The sequence below is a fragment of the Ambystoma mexicanum genome, chromosome 1p, assembly GCF_040938575.1.
Source record: "Ambystoma mexicanum isolate Mex_15411 chromosome 1p, UKY_AmexF1_1, whole genome shotgun sequence".
NCBI lineage: Eukaryota > Metazoa > Chordata > Amphibia > Caudata > Ambystomatidae > Ambystoma > Ambystoma mexicanum.
This window is the reverse complement of record NC_090921.1, coordinates 1,199,197,898-1,199,221,500: the sequence shown is the minus strand read 5'-3', so window position 1 is coordinate 1,199,221,500 and position 23,603 is coordinate 1,199,197,898. Positions and strand designations below refer to the sequence as shown.

Sequence of the window (23,603 nt, the reverse complement as noted above, 5' to 3'; positions counted from 1 at the left end):
ATGTGCATCTCAGAAAACTTGAATGAATATCAGTTGGAAGCAAAAATGGCGGCTATTCCACTTCTTTGATACGCTAGCCCTGTTGCCTACAGCAAAGTAATGCTGTCGAACCATAGGCAAGTGCGTAGAGGATTTCATGGCCATTTTTACAGTTGCTAAATCATGGCAGTTATTTGCAGCCCACAAGGATTAATGGCAACATCTTTTTTTTTAATGAGTAAGGGATCATAATTACTGCCGCTAGACCATGTAGTCTTGATGTGCTTTTTCCTATGCCTATATGTTTTATGCATTCATTTGTTTTTTTGCAAATATCGAGCAGTGCACAGGCTGCATTACAACACTCTATGGTGAGAGTAGGAGTAAGGGGAAGACTAATCATTTGCAAGTCATATATATTCCGGGTCAGACAAGTGCCATGAGGGAAAACGTTTTAAGGTTGAGGTTAAGCGAGAAGTGCATAACTTGTTCAGGAACCACATGCTCCACAAAGAAATGTAGTGCCATTTGACAGTAGATTACACATAGTATAGAGAGAAAGGGAAGAAAGCAAGTGCATGAACATGTATAATGAATGGACAAAGTGTATTGGAGAATCAAATAGGGAAAGTCAAGACAGTGAAGGGATTAGTTGGAAGCATGGTAAAGTGGCACAAGCTGGGAATGAGTGAATGCAGTATGCAATTATGACAGAAGAAACCAGTGGATGAAGAAGGTGGGCAGTTTAGTTTTTAGGGTGGCAAGTGAATGGCTGAAGCTGTTGTAGCCAAAAGGCATTGGCTTCCACAACTGACAAGCAAGCCTGAGGAGCTTGTGTTGTTGGTTGGGTCCAGAAGGAAGACCTAGACCAGATTGTTTGGCCAGGTTATGATTTCAGATGTATGTTTGGTAAATATTGTTACCAAATTACATCTTGAAGAGATGAGTTTTAAATTAATATCCGATAATGGTCCTTGTACCTGCGGACGGGCGAAGGGAGTTTGTTCGTAAGGGAGGTCCCCAAGGAGGCAATAGCTCAACCTCCTAGGTTTTCTGTCCTGCAGTTGTTAGCCATGAGGAAATTAACATTGGCTGATATAATCTCTCATGGAGGACAGTATTGTTTAATTATGTGGGTGATGGTTGAGGGTCCAGAGTTCCAATTAGCTTGATGGAGGATGCATAGAGTCTTTAAGGTGATGAGCAAGCGAACATGGAACCAATGGAGGGAAATATGTTTTGGGATAATGTGACCTCTTGGCTTTAGAACTAGGATTCATCTGGCTTCCTTATTCTGATGATTTACAGTGGGGTTGTGAGAGTTTTGGGCAACCCTAGGAGGACAATGTTGCAGAAGTCAAGGTGGGAAGTGGTCAGTGCAGAGGAGGCATCTACATTCTGTTGCATGTTTAGGAATGCTTGTATTAACCTCAGTACGTGTAGGGATAAGTAAGGTTTCATGATCACTGCTTGCCCCTAAAGGGAGAAAAAAGGGCTGTGTCAAAAAGGACCCAAAGGGTTTTAAGAGTGTTTAAGCAGGTCAGTGAGGGTAAAAGCAATGCTGGCCACAATGAAGAATGAAATGGTTTAATAGCATTGTAGTGAAGAGGTCTTTGGTGGATATCCCGGCCTGGAGTTCTGTGAGGTAAGAGTTGATCGGGAGTGTGTCTTGGAGCCCATGTTGCTGAAAGCAATGTGGGCGCACATGCAAAAATTTGGAAGGTGCATGCGTAAGGTTGGATGATGTCCGCCGGCTGTATTATGAATGCATTATGCAATTAAGAGCAATGGAGATACTAAAGAGAACACCACAGTTGTGAACTGTTCCGGTAGGCAAAAAAGGTCTGAATCTCACTTGAACCTCTTGTTTCACTAGGAAGGAGGTGATCCAGTTGAGGTCTGTGCCTCTCAAGCACAAGGATTGGTTGAGACAGGAAATAAGAGTAGTGTGGTTGACAGTGCCAAAGGCCACTGACAGGTCCTTGATGTTGATGAATACAGGGCATTCGGCTTCATGGGCTTGGAGGAAGTGGGATTTTATTAAGAGCAAGGCTATTTCAGTGCCCCTACATTTTCAGAGGCTCGGTTAATGGCTGTGCACCAGAGGGAAGGAAACAGTGAAATTATCTGGGTAAGAACCAGTCTTTTAAGGATTTTCCAACAAAGGGAGTGTTTGTGATAGGTTGGTAGGTGAAGAGAACTGCTGAGTCAGAGTTAGTCTTCTTGAGAAGTGGAGTAATCTGAGTTTTCTTAAGGAGTTCTGAAAAGCAGACAGATGCAGAAGTGATAGCCAAAGTGGTTAATTAAAGGTATAATAGGAGGATGTTGTTCTTTGTGGTGCAGGCAGGAAACGGAGGCACCTGTTCACAGAAAGTCTCCATTTTGAGGGGCAGTCTAAATGAGTTTGGGTGCAGTGGTAGATATGAAGGAGAAAAACGTAGATTAGGGTTCAGTAGCTGGGGTTGATGAGAAGGTGGGTGGTGAGCACAGTGACGTGGTTGAGAATGAGCTGAATCTTCCTTTTGCGGAAGAGCTTGAGGTTGTCATCCAACATCTGAGCCTGTGAAGGGGACAAGGGGAGCCTTCAATGTGAGTTGAGAATTCTCTGTCGGTTTTGAAGAGCTCAGATGGAGCATTGGCAAAACGGTTGATGCAGCTTTGTGGGAAGGCCAATTATTTTGTTGTCTAATGTAGCAGTAGCCTCTGAGGTGGTGGAGGCAAGCTTGTTTGTTGTTGGGGTTTTTAGTTGTGTGCCGCTGGCATTCTAGAGCAACATTCTTCTTCCTGGTGTTGGCCAGGTCAGGGTCAATCCAGGAGTGGCGATTCTTGAATGGGTTTACTTTATTTTGGATGAGATCACTAAGTAGATCTAAAGTGCTAGCAAGCTCCCTGTAGAGGTTAGAGAATAGCTCTTCAGTAGAGGTAGAGTTGGGAGGTGGTAAAGGGGAGGAATGAGCAAACGCATGAGGGTGTGACCTGTTTAATAGGTTGAACCAAGGCAGGGGGTGAAGCAGGGGACTGGGAGGCTGCAGGTGAAGTTGTATGGATAATGAGGGAATGGAACACAACAGAGATATTTTCTGATTAGTGAGAGAGTTGGGTGATGAGAGGATATGCATAGTTAAGCAGGAATGGGACCAGGAGTGGAGTTGTTTGAGTAAACAGATTTTTGGATGAGGAAGGGAATTGCATGGACAATGTGTGGGTATTGACCTAGAGGCATGGACATGGGAGCTCTATTTAGAATGAGCAATGAAAGAATGAAGGGAGATGGTCGGGTAATGAGGGCCTGGAAAAAGGAGGGGAGTTATTTGGGTAATGATGAACTTGACTAAGGAAGGAATTTGTTTGGGCTGCTTGTAGGTGGTTGTCAGTACTTCTGCATCTGTTCTGACTGGCATTGTTTTATCTTGACACGGCTAATGAGTTTCATTTTGAACACTAGGCAGTGCACCTCATGGTCTATGCATTTGACCTATAGGTCCGCATTTTGTGCTAGCTGAAACAGCATACATTTTCATTTTCTGTGGTACCTTGGCATATTTTCAAGCCAGACATTGCCCCGATGAAGGACCTTGAATGGTATAAAATAATACATTGGGCATTCTTTGTCTGTATTTTGAAATTGAATATGCTGCAACCACATTACATTGATTCACTATTCACTATATTTCAAAGTTTGTTTTTGTGAAAAAAAGATTGATTGTAGTATTTACTACTAAGGTGCGACTATTTAGTAGTATAACTTACTCAGTCTCCTTTTGGTCTTTGTTACCATTTATGTGCATAAGTAGTAAATAGGTTTGCCTCAAATAATCTGATTACGTCCAGTATATTGTATTGCATAATTGGAATCAATGTATTGCTTGTAGGTGGCAACAGGATATCACTTGCAAGGGACATTTGAAACAGTAATAAGAACTATATGTATGTGCATGGTGATGGGTATGATGAAGAGTGTGTTTGAGTGGATAATGAGAACGTGGAAAATACAGGAATTACATTGTATACTATATATTGGTTTCGTACTTGTATTCACATGAGTTTACATTTCTGAGACATATTTATAAAAATATAATATTTATAACGCTCCTGATGCTTCTCTAGGTTCACAAAAGTAGGTAATCGCTTGATGGGTTTGAAATAGATTAGCCTGGTTGTCTAGCAGTGCTTACATTGTGAGGGGGATTTCCAGGGCTAAGTGCTGGTAAAATATTTCTGAGCTCCTGCACTTATTGCTGATTCCAGCTTGATTATGTTGTGGTGTTCAGGCAACTTTATTATTTAACTGTCGGTCAGTCAGTCATAGCACTATAACAACAACAGTGCACGGTTCTAAATTGCTTGGAGCTATTTAGCTCCTACCTCTACACTAGGAAAGCCTGGTTACATTGAAACCAACAGCTACCATGAACTACTTTTGTTTCCCGAGTCCAAGTGGTGCCTTACAAAAATGCCTATGTGCCATTAACTTTGAGTGTTTGAAAATGTTAATAAATGAAAACTTGGACATACCTAGGACATATTTAAACATAATGGATCATACATAATAGCCAAAACATGACTGTGCATCTAATGTGGAAGTTAGATTTGTTGTGCGCTGTGTACCTGCTCCTGGTTAGCTAGCCATAGCTCCTGCTTACTGGAGGATGCCTGACACCCAGGAGCTGTTTTTAACTCCTGCTCCTTGAACCTTAATGTCAAGCCCTGCAGTGTCACTGGCCAAGGATATGCATGGGCTAGCCCAATGTTATTCATGAACCTGATGACCCAGGTTGGCAGGGTTATTTATCGATTTTCATGAATAACAATGAGTTGGACAGTGACAATGCTGAGCACTGATGTGGGCAATGTCCGCACACTGCTCCACTCAGCCTGCATGACATTGCTGCACATTCTGTACTGTAATAACCATCAGAATTGGTTGCCAACAACTGGACAGTCTCCAGCCAGCAGCACCAACACAGGGACAAGGTCAGCAAGAAGGCCAATATCTAAGAGGAGTTCCTGCCATGAGTGACAACCTATATAAGACAATACAAGCTGCTGCTGTAATCTTACTAAAAGTCAATAAAGACATTTTCAAAAAAGACTATGCAGTGTTTCATAGGCAAGTTCATCAGTTAAGTAATGGTTTTGCCTGCATTTCTCCATCGATTTACCGTATTAGGAAAGCGCACTTGCTCTTTTTTTCTGTGGATAGATGGTTAACATGTTCCACTTGCCACCAGGATCAAAGCAAAATGTTAACAGTGATGTGTTTTAAAGAAACACTTGAACATTTAGTTTTGTTGCAAGGCATAACTAATGTGTTATGTTGATTGATATCTGTAAATCGCACAGTGGATCCATCACCCTCAATTAACCGTTTAACCACAAATATGTTGACACAGTATGGAGCAGCAGAGGCATTGCAACCCCAATGTCTAACAAGTATGCTACAAGATATTTGGGACCTGGCACTTATTTTCTTACAAATTAAGCACTGACGGCTAGTGACTAGTAACAGTGATATGGAGTGAGGTAAGTGTGTAATGAGGGAATGGGATGAGGAGTATTGTTGCATGGGATTGCAGGAAAGGGGTTCTGCACTAAGATTTGAAATTGAAGGGAACCAAGAGCTATTTAGATCTTAGTTAAAGCCTGAGAGACCTTGCCTGGTTTCACTTATACAGTTACCATGAGCTACCTTTTGCTCAATAGACAAACTGTCACCACATCATTATAACTGTGTGACATTAACTATGTGTGTTTGGGATTGTATATATTTGAGCAATAGCGCACATTTAGGAAACATTTAAGGCATATTGGGTTACATAATGCAAACCTATTTATTTAGCATCTGTAAGGAAGGAGGGGGTCGGTTTTTCCCCCTCATACATTCTCTGCAACAGGGACCACCTGTTCTTGCACTAGTGGAGGGATGCCTTCCTTGCCCTTCTGTGGCCTCAAGGGACAAGTCCCTGGCACATACAGAGGTGGAGTTATTGCAAGACACATGTGGACTCCATTTTGTGTACTCCACGACTCCATCTTTGGACTAGGCCGCATTCTGGTATCTGTGAAGCCTTCTCTCCCCTCAACAGCGCTGCACACAGCAAGCACTGACAGCCCCCATGTTTTTTCTTCTGCGTCTGTGCCTCCCAAGTCCCGGGTGCACGGATGCTCTAGCACAAATTGTTGCAAGCAAACAGTGTATTCTTTTCATCTTTCCTCTGAGATCACTGCCCTGTGTGTGACTGGGCCGAACCATGACTTGGGGCCCATCTATCTCAACAAACCCACTCCTGCACCTCTCACCCCCACTGTTGGAAAATGACTGCCTGTTAAACCCTGTGCCCCTCCAAAGCTGTTCTTTCTGATTTAGCAGAAGTGTGATCCTACCTTGCTGACCACCCTAGAGTGCCCTGAATAAAACCAGACTCCTGTCACAGTATTTTCTGTCCTACACTAACATGTGTCACTACACCCCCTCCCGTTCTGATGTGCCAGACCCGACAGTTATCTATCCCGCTCCCCCACATGTCACCTGAAGGGCAAGACCCCCACACCCTTCACCTCACCAATGATCTGAGGCAAGATAATGTGAATAGACTTGTACAATTTATAGGTCTTGCGTAAAATATCAAAGGTGTAGTAATGGTCATTATTTACTGTATGTCTTGTGATAGTGTGTAGATTGGTTAGCCAGAACCAGCCGCCTCTCTCGGTCCTGACCCGACCTCCACCTTGCACGGACTGGCCCAGATTAACCAAGTGATGTCCGATAACCCGCCAAGCCACCAAACAATCTTGTGGAGCCGGCCCCTACAGCACTATACTCAAACTCCTTCCCTTACCCAATCAAAATGTAACTTGTAGACTGTAGACAAATCATCACAGATGACGCTGTAACCCTTTAAAATGTATTTTTTTTGTATTGTTTGCCTGAGCACTCTCAAAGCAGCAGAGTTCTCTGGATGCTGAATCTTATATTTCTTTTTGTTGCCTCTCACTACCAATCTCCTGGTCTCATTCCTTACTGGGATGTGTCCATTATTCTGAGTTTTATTTGTGATGTTGGGAGTGAGCATCTTCACTAGGTGACCCCTGGGACGTGATTGAGGGTGCACCGAGAGATACCCCCGTGCCGTGCGGCAAGATCCGGGACACCCCAAAGCAAAACCATCGCCACCTGTGGCTGACCAGTGAGCGTACACAAAGAGGTTCCGAGGGTCCCGGGCATTGCAAATACCTGACTGTTCACCAAGGCGGGTCACAGCTTGGTTGGTGTGCGGCCCTGATTGTGGATAGACCATGAACGGAGGCTCTCGGATCACCCCGGACACGTGAATATTGGTTGCGAGAACCTCAAATGAGGTGGATTTAAAAAGAAAGTGATGAGTATGAGGGTAATGTTGAGGGAACAGTGAGGAGTCAGATATAGGTATAGGGCTTGTATGTGTGTGACTGGTAGGCTTTTTCTTCTCTTTTCTTTATATGGCCATTAGGTTGTAAACATAGAAGTAACGGAATACGGGAAGAGTATGGGAACCTAGCTCCGAAAAGGGGTAGAAGGTGGCATACACGTAGCATTGTCTCGACCAGTGCAGGAAAAAAGTGGAGATAAAATAGAAAAAACATAGGAGTCTTGTGTAATGAATAGACTCGAGAGATATTAGCAAATTCTTTTTGTACGCATAACTCTTTTAGAGGTCAGCCCAAAAGGGGCTCAGGATGGGGGGCAGGGAGAGTGAGTGGGAGTGAAGTATATGACAGTGTGATCCAGGGCAGGGTAGGGGTGTAACTAGAAGGACAGCAAATCTTTGTTTAATGCTAATTGTCGTCAAGGTTATTTGTGTCAGCATGTCTAAGAGTACATGTAAATTTGTTCTATGTTGAATTTTTTTAAATTCTGTTTGTTATATATATGCTGGAGTCGAAAAAGTGTAAGTGAAAAATTCTTTAAACTGTGACATTATAAGTTCCCTATTAAGGTGATATAAGGCAAACAGAAGTGTTCTTTTGATTCTATTTAGACACACAGCACATACACAGGTGTACACAAGAATATGGGGGTGAGATAAACCATTATCCCATATTTGCCAGCATCTCCCCCTGTACAGCGAGAAAATCCAAAAGTACCATGACCATTGGCTCACGGAGATAAAGGGGCAGGAGTGATTGTCCCAAGTGTGGCCAGAAGGAAGGTTGATCGATAAAAAAATATTAGATCTTGTGACAACCCACCTGTTAGCAAAGTACCGGGGAAAGCAACTTCAAAATAGACGAGAAGTGTTAGATCTCTGGAGGATATTTGAAGAAAAATCCCCTGTGAGTGGTGCAGACAAGGAAGGGCTGTGTGAAATGGCGCCGGCCCCAGCAGGGGGGGAGGAGAAGTGGATGAGGGGAAAGTGATAAAAACGGGGGATGAAGAACTCACTAGGCTTTACCCACTGTTAACTAAGCCAGCTGTGGGGTACAGTTATCCATCTTATTTGCCTGGGCCAAATGCACCCTCTACTCCTGCAGCGACAGCCCCGCCTCCCTCTGACCCTAGAGGGTTGTACGGTCCCACATGCGCCCCTCCAGTAAACCTTACACGCCTAACTAATGATTTAGAAAGACAACTCGCTTCCACACAAATGGAATTGACATGGTTGAGGGCATTATGTGACAGGGGCCAAAAGTTGCCTGGGGGAGGGGAGCCACAATCTGTCTCAGCGGGCGGGCCAAAACCATCACCACTTTAGCCACCCAGAAGATGAGTGGAAATCGGGGGAGTTTTCTTTCACCTTAACAATACCCCCATAAAGATAGTACAAGTAGGACAAGAAGGTAGCCAAGCAAGTGAGAAACAGGGAAGTGTAGAATCAGACAGGGAAATAAATGAGGTGTGGAGATATCTAGATGAATATAAGGAAGGAGTGGTGGCGGCAAGAATGCCACTACCATTACAAGAAGAGCCGGAACATGTGGTGGTACGACAAAGGTGGTAGGGGAGGCTTCAAAGTAGGTTAGGAAACATGTTATTGAGTAAAGCAAAGGGAATAAAGGTAAGTAAGAAAGGGAGCAAAACGAAATTTCAAATAAGCAGACCGTAACGGTAGCACCAGCACCATTAATAAAGATGCCGGTGCTACCGTGCCCCCCATTCCCATTGAGTCCTATGGGAATGGGGATTAATATTTTTCCGGCACCTGACTTTCAGGTACACCAGGGATTTAATCCCCTAGTGTTTCCTGCAAGCCAGGCACTGGAAAAATGTGCAAGTCTGGCAGCAGCCTGCCAGTTTTACTGGCACAGCTACCGCCGGACTTGTAATGAGGCACTGTTGTTTCCGGACCAGCAAAGTACAACTCTGCCGGGCGGGTGCACTCCTGCCCGGTAAGTCTCACCTGCCGGGCATGCTGGCACCCGCCCACAGAGTTTCACGGAATCACCGGCACCGTTATTACCAGTGCTGGTGTTTCCGTGGTCCCCATTCGCATAGAGTCCTGTAGGACTCTATAGGAATGGGGAACAACATTTTACGGGCGCCTGACTTTCCGGCTTCCGGGGTTGTAATATCCCAGTGTTACCAGAAAGTCAGGCGCTGGTAACTGTTTATGGGTCCGGCAGCTAACTGCCAGTTTTACAGGCACGGTTACCACCGGACAAGTAATGAGCCCAATATGTCACTCAATTTGTCAACATTGTAACACGTATCATTGTTACATGTTTATCATCTGCTTCTTTTTCCTTTAATTTTCGGGGCCTTTCTGAACATTATAAGGCACATGTTAGTTGTGCCAATGAAACTGAAGAAATTGCATACATGTTGTTCTCCTGCTTAGAATAAATACATAAGAATGTGCAAGGTTTGCAAGTAGCAGATTTTAAATGATGATGCTACTGTGGGTTTAGTATATTGAGAGAGATTTTTGTATTTTTATTTTTGAATGATAGCACTTTGAAAGGCAGGGATGCACTTTTCATGTTAACGTTGCTCTGTTTTATTATTTGCAACTATTGCAACTGCTAGTGTGTAGTTTAAACAATGTAAGTATATGCAAAATATTTCTTGTTTTACATTTGAGCAATGATGAACAATTTATTATAATTTAAAGTGGATGATGTTTTTAAATGAAAATTCAGTTCATAGACTAGGTCAAATGATCTGCAAAATACAGTTATATTTCTGACACAGTACAGTATTAAATGTGACTGGTATAAATAGTGCAACTGCTATATGTGATAGCACATTTCAATATTGCATAATAAGTGTTAAATGCATCTCACAATTGTAACTTATTTCCTAATTGACTATTATTAATTTATTAAAGCAGGTGTTGTACTGGAAAAAGTATAAAATTTGTAAGAGATTCGTTTGGCATGCCGTAAACATGTATAGTACTAGTATTTTGTAAAATGGTATATTTATATTTTTATTATTTTAACATACCTGATAATTTTACAAAATGCTTTATTAAAACAAAATTCTTAGATGTTGATAACTGTAGGAACTGGAAGAGAAAAACTGTAAAGATTTGGAAAGGTATTTTACACTACAGCAGATTCTGATTAATACAACTAATGCACTCTCATAGTTGAAAGATAGATGTGAACTGATGAACTAAGGTGATGAAGTTAGATGGCGGGTTTGTGGATGGAACTGGTGAATTCTTTTGTCGCTGCTTGAATTAAGCCAATAAGAGTGAATTGAGGATACATGGGAAAAAAGAGAAGAAGTTATCGGATCTGTCTCTTGCCCAATATCCTTGGACAAATGGCGTTGTTCAAGGACAGATCACAAATGCCAGCTGGGCTCCTTTTCTTGCCCACTCACACCCTGCAGTGAAAGAGGACTGCTGGCACTCCGAGACACTTGTGTCTGTTTACAGACATTTGGGAGGTTTAGCCAATATTGTGTTCTTTGTCTGGAGGGTAGTTGAACTTGAAAGTAAAAAACGTGCAAGCGCTTCATTTCCTTCTATGCATTTCCAAAAGCATGGAACTCAACAAAAAGACTGCGGGTCACTGGAGATTTGTTGGTTTATTGTTTGAAATTATATTCCAAATGACCTTGGTTTTGAAACTATGGAGGTGTTGTGGTATGGAGTTCTTGGTATGCATTGGAATTTGATGTTACCAACGTGTCAGCACATAGTGAATTTCAAGCACCCACAGAAGATAATTGGTCAATGTGGAGGTGATAGTTTAGGATAGGTTACCGGACAATCTTTGCAAGAAGCCATTGGGGATAGATTTGCATGTCTGATGTTTCTTTTTCTAATAACAACCGTAACCTTTCCAGAATGACTGTAAGAAAAATATGGAAATTATAAATAAACAAATGTCCACAAATCGAAAAACTAAGGGATGATGAGAATACGGTTGTCACTGCGTTTTTTTAAATGCAATCGTTCAACTTAATGCAATAAACAATTTGTTTAATGGATGCTCTACATCTCACTAATTGTAGAAATTGGCCCTTACTTAATATTCAGAGTGCAGTCCATCTGCTTTAGTTAAGGGAGATACTCAGGATGTCCACAATGCTATTTTAAGAGCCACCTTTGTTAGTTTTAAAAATAATGTTTGGATTTATATTGGTGGTAATTCCATCCTGCATTTTATTATCTGGTCCGCTGACACTTTCACCTGTCCACCGACGCTCATAAGAGTAGTACACAAGGAGATAAGATTGAAGAACCTATTATTTTGTGGGTTTATTATTATATATTTCTTTTAACCAACCAACACAATTAAAGGTTGATGACAGGCAGAGGGTGTGAGAACATGGGCCCATTTGATTTAGAAATAAATGCCAGGAATATGATATTCTCCCAGACACTTGCAAAGGGAGTTTCTGCAAGGCGTATGAACAGGAATCCTCTAACCCAGGCCTTTTGATGTCCAATTTATCTGCAGTGGCAGGTGCTGCCAACGTATTAGCTGAAACAAGAAGCACAGTCTCGAAAGATCTGGAGGCCATCAACTCGTTGGCTGCCATGTTCTCAATCTAGGAATCACCGTTGGCTGATTTCATGTATATAAAGGAGGTTGCAGAGGTAAAACTGAACCCTTTATGTTACAACTTTGAAAAGCTTGCACATCCTCTTAATGAGCTCCTGAAGGCCCATTATACTTTGGCAAGAGGAGCAGGCTCCATAGGCAAGGAGGTGAATGGGCCTCATTAAGAGGTGGGCGGTAAGGGATTACCGGCACCGGTAAGGGCACCAGTGCCGGTAATCCCTTACCGCCCTACTACGAGTTCCCTTTGCGGGTCCTCCCTTAACGCCTGGTTTTACCAGGCGTTAAGGACGGGACCCGCAAAGGGACTTTGGAGCTAATAACGGTACCGCAATTTGCGGTACCGTTATTAGCACCTTCCCCATTCCCATTGAGCCCTATGGGGGCTCAAATGGGAATGGGGAAGGGCCTTGGTGAATGGGGAATTACCGCCCCCGCCAACCTTGGAATGGGGCGGTAATAGTTCCATTCACCAGGGCGGAGTCGGTAAGGATTTGGAGGCAGCCATGGCGCTAATAGCGCCATGGTTACCTCCAACTTCGTAATGGGGCCCAATATCATTTATATATTCAATATATTAATCCAGTCGCCACCCCCCTATGCACCTCAAAGCAGCGCTCATTAATGCACGCTCCATAGCCACACATGCCACAGAAATACATGACCCCATTATTGAGCAAAAACTAGATCTACTCATAGTGACTGAAACTTGGCTCCACCAAGCATCTGGACCAATACTCACCATTGCTATTCTTCCGGATTATACTATCCTTAGGACGGACAGAACGAAGTCAGTAGGTGGGGGAGTAGCCATTATTGCTAAAACCCAACTCAAAATAAGAGCTTGCCCCATCGAGAACCCAAAATGGTACAAAATCCTACTAGCTAAACTAGCTACTAACCGCAAAACTATCAATATAGTAACTATCTATAGAGCGCCTAACACTAATTTTCAGCTTGAATTAGACATACCTTTATTACTAACACCACTCATTAAACCTAAAACAAAATGCATAGTCCTTGACGACCTAAACCTCGGATTCAACAATACCGAAGACTATAAAGCAGAAGCACTACACAGTGCACTGATAGACATGGCCTTCACACAACTCATGAATGCACCCACCCACGCGAAAGGGAGAACACTAGATTGGATACTACCGCTCAATACTTCAGTATCCATAGACTTGATTAACATATTACCTTGGTCAGACCACCATAATGTACATTTCTCTATCACTTGTAATGAACCAGACCTACCTAAACCTACCATATCGGAATCTTATGTAACTAGAAATATCCACAAACTCTCAGCAGAAAACCTTAACGCAAGGACAAAAAATCCTCTTTCTGTTTTAACGATGAATTAGTTTCTCTTAGACGGAGTAAACGGTCGCTCGAACACCATCTAAACAAAACCCACACTCCAGAAGCCACGGACGAATTCAACACAGCTAATAAAATTTACAAAGCAGCCATCATTGCACACAAAGCAGATGCGCTCAATACCAGGATCAGAAATGCCTCTTCTGATAAAAAAGAGCTATTCTCCATCCTCAAAGAATTGGAAAATCCCATCCCTATCATTATTCCGGTTCAACCGAGTAAAGAATGGTGTACCACTATTCAAGATGCCCTCACCACTAAAATCAAACTCTTACAAAACAAAATGATCTCCAAAAGAAATCTGCTATCTGATAAATATATCACCTCGAACCAAATCACTAAGTCCATAGGAGACACTACTCCTACCTTCAATTTCGCCCCAGTCTCCCAAGAAGTAGTACAAAATACCATAGCCAAACTTAAAGCATCAAACTGCAAAGGAGACAACTTCCCAGCACATCAGGTTAAACTATGTGCCCCTACCCTCACCCTTATAATCACCAATTTTGTGAATTCTTCCTTCAATTCTAATCTGGTCCCAGCTAGCATCAAAGAAGCGTGGGTCATATCACTACTAAAAAAGCCCACGCTAGATCCACTAGCCCCTACCAATTACCGACCCATAATTACCGTCCCCTTCCTACTCAAAATCATCGACAAACTAGCATACAACCAAATACAAACCCACCTTGAACAAAATAACCTACTAGGGGCTAGACAATCTGGGTTCAGGCCCAACCATAGTACTGAGACGGCTCTCTTGGACTTGAAAAGACAATTAGATACTATCAGAGATACAGGAAACATTGCTACTTTATTGCTGCTGGACTTATCAGCAGCATTCAACCTGGTTGACCATGACAAACTCTGTGAAACGCAAAAAAAATACTTTAATTTCTCAAATAACGCCACACTCTGGATGAAATCCTTTTTAACTGATCAAACTTCCAGAGTTGCCATCGGAAATGATGCAGCTGTCATGATCTCTGCTTCCAAAAGATCAGGACTTGCCCGACTCCCTTGGAAGCAGACCCATAACCCCGGTTCCGAGTGCCAGCCAGTCCCAATTGGGACCTTTTGGACCCTGTCCTGGCGCCAGTGGCACCAGGCTCATAAAGATGCCCAGTCCCAGCGCTGGAAGCGCCGGGCTCATAATGCTTGGGTGGACTTACCTGCAGCAGACCATGCTGCTTACTTACCTGACAGTTGAACCCCTGATCCTCTGTTTGGGACTACTTTTCCTGTTGGGTGGGGCAGGAGCCACTCCCTAGGTTCAGAACACTGGAACTCTTCTGGAAAGCAGGAACTCTTTTCTTACCTAGGCGTGGCTGTGGAAGGAGACACCTAAGCACTACAGGAGGCTATTTAAACCACACCCGATGGATGAATCTTGCTTTGTGTTATTCTGCATTCTCTGCAGCAGAACGCTCATCGTGTCTTCTGCTTCTGATCCTGGGCCTAAGGGAACAAAGGCTTACCATCCTGGAATCCAGTCTTCAGCAGCACCTGTAAAGACAAAGAAAGAACAGGTTAGCACTACGGTCTTCAGTGGCAGCACATCTCTTACCTGGTCCATCGGCTGTCACCAACGCCTCGCGCTGCATTCCGGCATCTGAAAGACAAAAGCTTACCAGCTCTTCGTACGCTCCCGAGGCCTTCGGCGCTGCATCCCGCATCTGAAAGACAAAAGAAGGTGCGTTTAAAGACATTGGGCAACTTTATTACTCACGTGCCATTCCTCCTTCCCACGCCGAATCCAGTGGGTATTCCAGCACCCTTCAGCTTCTCTAAAGCTCCGAACTTGTACCTGCAAGATAAAAGGGACAGTTAGTGCGCATCGTGAAGCAGGCTACAAGCGCTTACTTACGTGCTTCCAGGCGCTTCTATTCCTCACGCGGGTTCGATCCTCAACTCTCATCAGCCCGCCATCCTCCATCGCCGGAACCCTGCAAAACAAGAGATAGCATTACAAAAGACTTTTAAGACATTTGAAGTGCCCAGAACTTACCGTTCGTGCAGTTAACGACGGACAGCAGTCCTCTGAGGTCAAGAGGCCTGCACCCTTATCCAGTGAAGAAACTGGTTACGGCACCCTGCCCCAAGGCAGATGGAGAGCTTGGCGTTCACTTACCTAAGCTGAGGGCGTTAACCTTTGGGGTTCTACAGGAGAAGAGAAAGGGAATTGGAGAGAGGCACCCAATAACCCCAGTTCATTAATCCCATATTTTCTATCTGCAGACATCTTACTCTTTGAGTCAGACATACAGTGCACAGAGGTCCAGCCCAAAGAGCCAACCGTGTGTTACACATCACCTTTGAAGATACGGCATTCACCCAGTCAAGACCGGCGCCTCTGCGGGAATCAGGTGAGCGTTACAGCAGCTGACCCCATAGCGGTTCCCATAGGAGATCCCCAGGGATCATGCCTCTCCCCCACCTTCTACAATGCCTATACTGATATGGGTGTCATCTACACAAATTTTGCACATGACTCCCAGATCCTCATCCCCATCACGGGGGACTACACCCAAGATACCCAAACCATCAATAAAGTCTATGCCATCAATCAAAATTGGATGGCATTAAACAGCCTTTGTCTCAATGATGAGAAAATGGAGGTTCTCATCGTCTCACAAAAAAGAATAAGCACCATCCATCCAGACTACTCACACATCAACATAGACGGTACCCGGATCCCAGTACTCAAGCAAGCCATAACTCTTGGGGTATATATAGACGTCAACCTCATTATGCATAAACATATATCAGCCCTCTCCTCCTCAACAGCATACACAGCTAAACTAATCGCACTCAGTCGCCAATTCCTTACTCCTATAAACTGCATCACTCTGATTAGAGCGCTGATTTTAACGAAACTTGACTACTGCAACGTCCTTCTTTTAGGAACCTACAAAACAAATATCAACAAGGTACAACTACTGCAGAACAAAGCCCTTAAAAAACTCTAGGTAGAAAGAAATCCGAGCACATGTCCAACATTAGGTGAGAAAATCACTAGCTGCCTATCAGAGCCAGAATCATTTTCAAAACACTATGTGTCGTTCATAAATACATCACAAACAAAGCCCCTAGCTACCTCAAAAACACTATCAAGAAAAAAACCTCTTGCAGGACCCTCAGATCCAATAACCTGGCTCTTTTGGAAATACCGCAATACAAATATAATAGAGCAGGAGGAAGTAGCTTCAAATTCTTAGCCCCAACTCATTGGAATGCATTACCACTTAGTATTAAAAATGAGGACACATTATTAGTTTCAAAAAAGCACTGAAAACCTGGTTGTTCAACAAATACTAAATTCAGCGATTCCAAATCAACCAGGGTACCAGATTGTCCTCGAGTTACCTCGATTTATTTAACTGCAACTTTAAATGATGATCCTATTTCCGATATGTATGTCCCAGTGGCCTAACATGTCTGCAACAAGAGTTATACAATGAACTGCTATCACTGTTTTGATTGATATATAACATTGTATAAGAAATCTTATAAGCTGTCTGTAACTTGGCCGTGATACCCACGGGTCTGGGCGAGTAACAAATGTAATAAATAAAATAAATACATTTCTTTTTTTTTTTTACTTTTATTTTTGTTGACAGAGGCAGATAGTGTACACACATACATCGGAGCAGCAATGACAAATTTGGTACACATATACATGAATACAATGGGCTTACATGCAAGAGAAAGGCAACAGTGGTCAAATAGCTACACATCATGGAGCACCAACATCTCAAACAGTTAACGGAGCGGGCTGGGAGGGCTCGTCCATGGAGGAAGTCTCATTTAGGCTATTCAGATAGCAGACCAAATATTATGGGGACAGGAATGGGTCGGGAGCATACCCAGGAATTCGTCATCGCAGTTTCTAGACCATGTGAGCAGATTCAACCATTTCTGGTATGTATGGGGGGACGGGCTCTTCCAACTTTGAAGAACACACTTCTTGGCCACAACACAGCTCACGTTCAACAACATAAGCATGTCCCTAGGCCCCCCAGGTCCCCACACCCCAAACAGGACCCCCATCGAGTCGGGCTCGACAACAGAATCAGTGATTGCAGACAGTGTCTCTATGATCTTACTCCAGAATGTGGCCAGCGCTGGACAGTTCCAAAACATGTGAAGATGGTCTGCACCCTCCGCACTGCAGCGGGGGCATAGCCGTGGATCAGAGTGCGCAAACCTCGAGATTTTACATGGAGTGTAATACAACCTGTTGAGCAATTTATATTGTATGGTGCGGTAACAGAAGTTCAAGGACACCCTGTTAGTATGAGAGCACCTATTTTCCCACAGTTGGTCAGTGAGTTCCACCTCCAGCTCGGAGACCAAGTCGTCCCGGGCCCTGGATGGTTGAAGAGAGACAGTAGTCAATAACAGTTTATACAATGAAGAGACCACCCCTCGGTCGCCACCCGAGTTGGCGATATAAGCAATTTCAGTGGAGTCCTGGGGCTCATCGGGAAAGTCAGGCCATGCACTGCGGAAAGCGGCGCAGAGCCTGTAGAACTACAGAAGCTCCATAACGGAGCCCGAGTGTCCCAGCCTCCACATCTGTGGTGTTATAAACCGCCCTTCTAGATAAAAATCAGTGAGGGCACGGTATCCCAGGGCCTCCCAGTGTCATGCCAGGGCGATGTCATGTGTGGGTTCCAGTCCGGGAAGGTTCCAGGCGGGGAGCCACTTGTAATACGGGTACTGCTCATCACAGGTTTTAAACATCTGGGCCCAGGCCTGCACCGTGGTCTGGACCGGATCAATGGGCGAATCCGGTTCATACCTTCTGTCTAGAATCAAAGACATTACATTAGTGCCTGCTGCTTCCAGAACCTCCAGCTTGACATGAGGACGGGGTGGGGGCCCGGGATACCAGTACGATGCAAACTGTGCCTGTGATGCCGTCCAGTATTGTAGCAGGTCCGGGGCTGTAAAGCCCCCTATGTCATATGGCAGAGACATGTCTGACCCCTTCTTACGCACCACACCAGAGTGCCATAAGAATTGGGCAAGCAATTTGTGCAGGTTTGCAAAGTAACTCCTACCCGGCCAGATGGGGACATTTCCGAAAATGTATAGTAACTTGGGAAGTAGGATCATCTTCACCAGTGAGAGTATACCAGCTAGTGACAGTGGAAGGGCACAGCCCGATAGTTATCTGCGAGTAACAAATCTTTGGTCAGGGACACCTGGACTCCAAAGTACCTAATTCCTTGCTGGGACCAACGGAGCGGGTACTCAGTGGTGGGTTGTATCATGGAGCTAGTAAGGGGGAAGATCTCGGATTTAGTATAGTTTATAGTGAACCCGGAGTATGTACCTATGTGGGTGATATCACGTAAGATTGGGTTTAGATGAACAGCTGGGTCCCTTATGAAAAGCAACACATCGTCCGCGTAGAGCGAGACAATCTCCGGGGCGCCTTTTAGCCGTATCCCCTTGCCTGCGTGCCGTTCCCTGATATAGTCGGCCATTGGCTCTATCGCCCGGGTGAACACAATCGGGGAAAATGGGCATCCCTGTCGGGTGCCTCTAGAAAAAGGGAACAGAGTGGACATCTGGGAGTTAACTCGAACCCTAGCCACCGGGGAAGTGTACAGCAACTTAATATATGCTATCATGTTTGGCCCTATACTCATAGTCTCCAATACCACCCAAGTATATTTCCAAGACCCCACATCAAAAGCCTTTTGGGCATCTAACGTGACTGCCACTGCACTTGCACCCTGGTCGATGCGGGCCATGACATTGAACAGCCTTCTAATATTGTGGAACGTCGATCTCCCTGGAACAAACCCTGATTTATCGTCGTGTACCATATAGGACATGACCGGGAGAAAGCGGCTAGCAATCACTTTGGCGAAGATTTTAGTGTCCAGATTCATTAATGAGAGGGGCCTATAAGATCCACACTCATCTGCAGGCTTTCCAGGTTTAAGCAGGACCATAATGACGGCCTCACGCAGTGTCGGAGGAAGGGTGCCCACCCGGAGAGATTCATTCCAAACTTCCAGCAATTTAGGGGCCAGAATGGCCACGTGCTCCTGATTGAACTCTGCTGTTAGCCCGTGCTTTTCCTTTGGGGAATTTGGATATTGCTTCAACTATTTCATCAATCAGTATGGGGGAATCTAGTTGGTCTCTGATAGCGGGGGAGATGATTGTCGTAGGGATCTGCTCGAGGAGGTCACGCATTTGGGACTCACTATGCCCAGGGGGCTGAGAGTATAGTTCTGCGTAGAAGTCCGCAAAGACTTCCAGAATTTGTTGATCGGTCCATTGTTCCGATCCCAAGCTGTCCTTAACGCTAGTGACCTGCGCTGGACCCCATTCACCCCTGGCCACTGCAGCCAGCGTCCTGCCAGGCCTGTCCCCTTCGCCATATTTGCGAGCCGCCTGTGGGCGACTGAAGTATTGAACTTCCCTGGTGGCTTGTTCATTAAAGAATTGGAGGGCCTCACTGATTCGAGAGAGAGTGGCCGGATCAACGGATGTAGGGTGCATGCTCTCTAGGTCGCGTAATTTGGGTTCAGAGCGGGTAAGGGCCGCTCTTATGGCTCTGAGAACTCCCGCCTCCCTCGATATGGACATTCCCCTGATGAAGACTTTGAAGGCCTCCTAACGGACCCCTAGGGAGGTAGACTGGGGTGAGTTAAGCTCAAAGTAGGACTGTATGTCAGACAGAATATCCACCTTGAATACTATGTCCTGCAGGGCCAACAACTTGAAACGCCATGAGTTAAGAGTGGGGGCAGGGACTCATAAATCTACAGATAACCGAATAGGTGAGTGGTCTGATAAGGTGCGTGCCAAAATTTGAGTTTCAACCACCCTCCCCAGGAGCGTGCTAGACAAAAGGAACATATCGATTCTGGAGTAGCTGTCATGCACAGAGGAATAATGAGTGTATTCACACATCTGCGGATGCAGTACCCACCAAGCGTCTCAAACGCCAAGCGTCCTGCAGTGCGCCAGGAGTCTACGCGCCGCATTAGAGAGCAGTCTGGGGGCAGTGCCTGTTCTGTCCAGTGTGGTGTCTAATATGAAATTCATGTCCCCACCCCAGATGATCTGTACTCCCACATATCCCAATAATATAGATACCACCCGGTCGATAAAGTCGGGAGAGTCCACATTGGGGCCATACGTGTTAACCAGCAAGTATTCCCTGTTAGCTATTGCGCAATGCAGAATAACATATGTTCCTTCTGATTCTATATAGTTCTTGTGGAGTACAAACTTGAGCGACCTATGGACCATCGTCAATACCCCTCTGGCACGGGACGAGTAGGAGGTGAAATATCTATGGGGACCCCATGACGGTGCCATGCACCTGGCCAGATGGCCCTCAGAGTGTGTTTCCTGCAAGAGCAGTATTTTACTGCCATGTCTGCTGGCGTGGGCCACGATTTTACAGGCTTGGGTGTAGTTGCTCAAACCCCGGACATTCCAGGACATCACTATTGTCGCCCTTTCAGAAGACTAGGGTACATCCCACAACCTTTGTCGAAACTTACACAGTGGATTAAGAAAGCACCCACGGGGGTCCCCCGATGTCGTGCGATCCGCCAAACCGCCCAGTCATTTAAAGTACAGTTCCCCGTATCCCCAACATTACCACCCCCACCCTCACTGCCTGCCCCCAACTTGCAGTGGGAATTACCCCCCCAAAAACATGTGCCACCAACTGAACCAGTGCAGGTGCCACCAGGTGACTTGACACTCCCTGAGCAAGGGAGGTCAAAGGACACTATCCAACAGGGATATGTCCATATTCCGGCCCAACTGGGACCAACCAACAATAATACCAAACCAAACATGAACATTGCAATCGCAGTGAGGTGCGCTGTTGCCGTGCGGACGGCCACTTGAATATTGCGTAGGACGGCACTAGCCGTCAGGCCAGGTTCTGCGGTAACCGGATCAAAGGTTAGGTCTCGACTTCAGCCGTTCACTGATGAGACCAAATGGTAAAGATGAAGTGGCAAAAGGTCTTGGTCAGTCCCATGCTCTGAACAAAGAACGAAGATTAATGTCTAAGGGACCCAGGGTAAACCCCAGGCTGGCTGACCATATACGGGATTTAGATCGCTGAGGTTGCAGTACATTATTGCCATTGACACATTCTAGTTGAGAGAAGGAAATTACTAGATATATCAGACCGCCTGTTAGGCGGAAACCTGTGCAATTCCCTCTGGGACCAAATATTTAGGACTACAGGTGTTTGGCAGTAAACCCACTTGGTAGCAGTCTGTACCACACAGATTCACTTGGTAGCTGTGGCTGAGCAGTCAGACATCTCTCAAGAAGAGTTAGGCAGTATGTGGAGTATACAACATAGGGCAATTCTACACAGTAAGACAAGCAAACACGCAACAAGGATTCGGTGTAAAGATATAAAAGGTATTTATTTATAACGACACATCTATAGAAAACACTCTGGCACTAATACGGCAAAACAATTTCAATCGCAATTACTATCAGAAAAAGATCAATCCCCCTAACAATAGTTCGACAAGTCTAGGTTCAACGGCATCACTTATTTGCAGACAGAGATATATGCTTTAACCTAGATGGCACTCTAGTATTCGTTAGGACGGGAGAGAAAAAGGCGGGTTAAGAAATCAACTCGATACCAATACTTGTAAGAACAAAGATGCAAGGCAAGAAGACAAGAACCACTGTAGATTCCAAAGTTCAGAGGCCAGGCCCACTTGGAGAGAGGCAAGGCGATATGTCCCAAAAAGTATCTTGGTGGAAATGCGTTTCGAGTCTTTGTCGCAGATTGTTATAGGCAGATTGGACCAGTTCAGAACAAAACGTTATAGAAGCTTGGAGGTGACCCTATGGAGAGGCGAGGATTAAGACACCCCACTCTATCCGGCAACAAGGGAAGCCAGGCGGACACAGTACCTTGTTTGTGGAGAGACAGCTCCGGCGGGGGCAGTTGTTCCTGGTGGTGGATGCACGTCCGGTCTTTGCCAAGAGAAGAGATGATCTCGTCGTCGAAGCAAAGTTGAAGATCGTTGCACCACCAGGGAAGAGACCAGCCGCAGAGTGCTCCATCACAAGGCACCACCTTTTGGTCGCGGTACAGGGGTAGTGGCTATCCGGTTGCCGCTGTGCTCTGCACGGGCAATTCGACCACTGCGTTCTGAAGCGATGAAAAAGCAAAGGTGACTGGTTGTTCCCACCAGTCAGGGGAAGAGACTCTCCGGCAGGGAGATCTCCTCTGTCGTTGGGAAGTGGTGAGACGGTTCAGCAGGGCTCCACCGGAGGTGTCGTCGTTGCAGGTCGGCTCAGCTTTACCCTCGTCGGATTCTTAGGTCTTGTGGCGACTTTTGAAGATCCAGTCCCAAAAGCCCTGCTTTTATGCAGAAAACCCCCATTCATTCAGCCTAGCTGTCACTCAAAACACGCTAAGTGGTGAGCGGGGAGGCTCACCACTTGGGCCAATCACACCAGAGTGCGACCGGAGTTGGCAAGGCAACTCAGTCCAGGGTGCCTAAACCCCCTCCCACACCCCCTGTGGTAACCCAGACAGAATGGCACCACTTTGGAGGGTCTCTGTACAGAGCCCGCCAAAAGTGGAACAAAGGGCTCAACCTTTGGTTTAGGAGTCACAGAGACGAACACAGACGCCATTTTAAAAACCGAGTTCTGGCAGAAAATACCATCCGATAGTCTTATTTAAGATAAGTAAACCGGTGGTATGTTAGAGATTAACAGGAAAAAAAGGTATAAATCTCCAACAATGGGAAGAATCCCATAGGGTTATATTCGGGGTCGAATATAACAAGTAGTTTCCACTGCCACCAGCCAAAACTCGACGAGGGGGGATGGGACAGTGCCCCCTCGAATAACAGACCCAGGAGTTATCGAATTACCCCTACTAGTACGTCCACAATAGGATGGTTTGTACTAGTTCTGTTAGTAAATTTAGGTCTAGTAAAGCCAATGGTGACTTTACATGCCCGGGGAGACAGTAGTCAGTCCCCGGGTATGGAGTCTATGATGGAGGTCTGCTAGGACGCCCCAGTGTTACGGCACGTAGGGTGCGGTGTAACACACATAGAAAAACATATGAGACCCTATGGAGTAAAAGACCCCATACCCCATAGAACACATTGACATTCAAAGGAATTACACACATTCATGTCCAAGAGTGGGAGAAAAAGAGTCTCACTCTTGGCAGGATGGAAAAAAACAAACTCCAGAAATCC

At 45.1% G+C, this 23,603-nt stretch overlaps 1 protein-coding gene across 3 annotated transcripts in view; it reads left to right on the top strand.

Annotated features, from left to right (window-relative positions):
* HPN (hepsin) overlaps positions 1-23,603 on the top strand; it is a 780,351-nt gene that overhangs the window by 362,660 nt on the left and 394,088 nt on the right. The gene's annotated exons all lie outside the window — the stretch shown is intronic.